The 2,577-nt window shown below is 39.0% G+C and overlaps 1 pseudogene; it reads right to left on the bottom strand.

Moving 5' to 3' along the window:
* Positions 1-542: 542 nt before the first annotated feature.
* Positions 543-1,660, bottom strand: LOC116473682 (heterogeneous nuclear ribonucleoprotein D-like; annotated as a pseudogene).
* Between the last annotated feature and the right edge of the window lie 917 nt (positions 1,661-2,577).

The raw sequence follows: 2,577 nt of genomic DNA, 5'->3' as shown, positions 1-2,577 counted from the left end.
AAAGACCTGTTCTCTGAAATAACTATCAGACAAAAATAAAGAAAAAACAATAAAGAAGATTGAAAATAAAAACACTTACGAATATGGAATTATATAACAAGACCAAATTAGCAATGCATTGGCACCCCTCAAACATAGAGAAAGCAAGCAACTTGGAAAACACATTTCAGGATATCATTCATGAAAATGTCCCCAACCTTGCTAGAGAGGCCAACATTAAAATTCAGGAAATGCAGAGAAACCTTGCAAAATATTATACAAGAAAACCATTCCCAAGATACATAGTCATCAGATTCTCTAAGGTTGAAATGAAACACAAAATGTTAAAGGCAACAAGAGAGAAGAGGCAGATCACCTACAAACGGAACCCCATCAAACTAACAAGCAGACCTGTCAGCCAAAACTCAATAAGCTAGAAGAGACTGGAGGCCTATATTCAGGATTCTTTTTTTTTTCCACATAAGGAAGCATTTATTTGAAGTTTAATATGAAATGATACAAATAAAATGTGTATAAACAAATCCACATTGAGTCATAACACAGATAGCAAAGGACAAAGTAAAAACAAAGAAAAGTAATTGGCAGCTATGTACAGTTGGACACAATCGTGTCTTGTACACTAGAACGTCTTTTACAAAATAATCATCTTAGATCAACAGAAGATCAATCTTCAACGTTGTCCTGCAAGATGGGTTACTTTAACATCTCCTCCTATTTTCTCCAATGTTCTCCTTTAGTATGGCTGGTAATTGTTTTGATGATTGCCACCCCCTCGAGATGCCTTGCCATAAGTGCTCTGTTGGCCACTGTAGTCTGCATATTCCTGTCCATATCCACAGTTCCCATAGTTATACCCAGTATAATCATATCCGCCATAGCCACTATAGTTTTGATCACCACCATAGGCACTATTGTAATTTCCATATCCTTGATCATAATAGTTATTAAATCCTTGGTTCCAGTTTTGGCCCTGACCTCAGCCACGACCCCTCGTACCACCTTGTCCACCAGCTGCAGTACCTCTTCCACCTTTTTGTTGTTGCTGTTGCTGCATATATACCTCTTTGGGTTGTGCGACTTCGATTTCACACTTCGCAGAACCAATTTGATGGTATCTGCTTTCTAACAATCTTTTTACTGTCTCTTCATTAGTATATGTGATAAAACAAAATCCTCTTCTTTCATTTGTTTTTGTATCCATGGGAAGTTCAATATTTTCAATCTCTCCAAAGGCTCCAAAATATTCTTTAATTTGTTCTTCAGAAGTATCCGGGCTCAATCCACCCATAAAAACCTTTTTGGGGGGTTCTTTCCCTTTTAAAGCTTTGGCCCTTTTGGGATCTATCAATTTGCCATCCAGTTTGTGTTCTTTCAGTTCCAAAACCTTATCAACACTAGCAGCATCTTTGAAAAGCAGAAATCCAAACCTTCTTGATTTCCCAGTGACTGGATCTGTTTTAATTGTGCAGTCTACAACTTCCCCAAATCGAGACAAATACTCTCTCAGATCTTTTTTGCTTGTATCCCAGCTCAAGCCTCCAATAAACATTTTACCATCATCCTGCTGATCCTTGCTCGCGTTGATCTTGGATCCCTCTGCAAATTCCTCTATATTGCTGTATTCGTTCATATCCTCCATAGTGGTGGAGCTGTCAGCAGGGGGGTGCTGGCTCGCAGTCCGGGTTGCAGCAGCAGCGGTGGCAGAGCGTTGTATGGAGCTGAATTAAAAATGGCGGTGGAAGAGATCTCAGCATTCTTAAAGAAAATATTTTCCAACCAAGAATTTCATATCCAGCCAAATTAAGCTTAAAAAATGACAGAGGAATAAGATACTTTTCAGACAAATGAATGCTAAAGGATTTTGTTACCACCAGACCCACCTTACAAGTGGTCCTGAAGGGAGTGCTAAACAGGGAAAGGAAAAATCATTACCAGTCATTACAAAAACTCACTATGTACATAAATTAGTGACACTAGAAAGCAACCACACAGATATCTGCATAATAATCAGCTAACAACATGACAGGAATGAATTTGCAAATTTCAATACTAACTTTGAATTGTAAAAAGACTAAACATCTCAATTAAAAGGGACAGAGTGACAAGCTGGATAGAAAGCAAGACCCAACACTATGTTGTCTTCAAGAGAGCCAGATCACATGCAACGACACCTATAGGCTCAAATTAAAGGGATGGAGAAAAAAAATCTACAAAGCAAATGGAAAACACACAAAGAAGCAGGGATTGCTATTCTAATTTCTTTTTTCTTTTTAAATTTTACTTTCAGCTCCCAGATACATGTACAGAACATACAGGTTTGTTACACAGGTATACATGTGCTATGGCGGTTTGCTGCACCCATCAACCCATCATCTAGGTTTTAGGCCCCACGTGCATTTGGTATTTGTCCTAATACTCTCCATCCCCGTGTCCCCCATTGCCTGACAGGCTGTGGTGTGTGTTGTTCCCCTCCCTGTGTCCATGTGTTCTCATTGCTCAGCTCCTACTTAGGAGTGAGAATATGTGGTGTTTGGTTTTCTGTTCCTGTGTTAGTTTGCTGAGAATGATGACTCCCAG

The sequence above is a fragment of the Hylobates moloch genome, unplaced genomic scaffold, assembly GCF_009828535.3.
Source record: "Hylobates moloch isolate HMO894 unplaced genomic scaffold, HMol_V3 SCAFFOLD_8, whole genome shotgun sequence".
NCBI lineage: Eukaryota > Metazoa > Chordata > Mammalia > Primates > Hylobatidae > Hylobates > Hylobates moloch.
The sequence above is the reverse complement of the archived record's forward strand: the minus strand, read 5'-3'. Positions and strand labels throughout refer to the sequence as shown.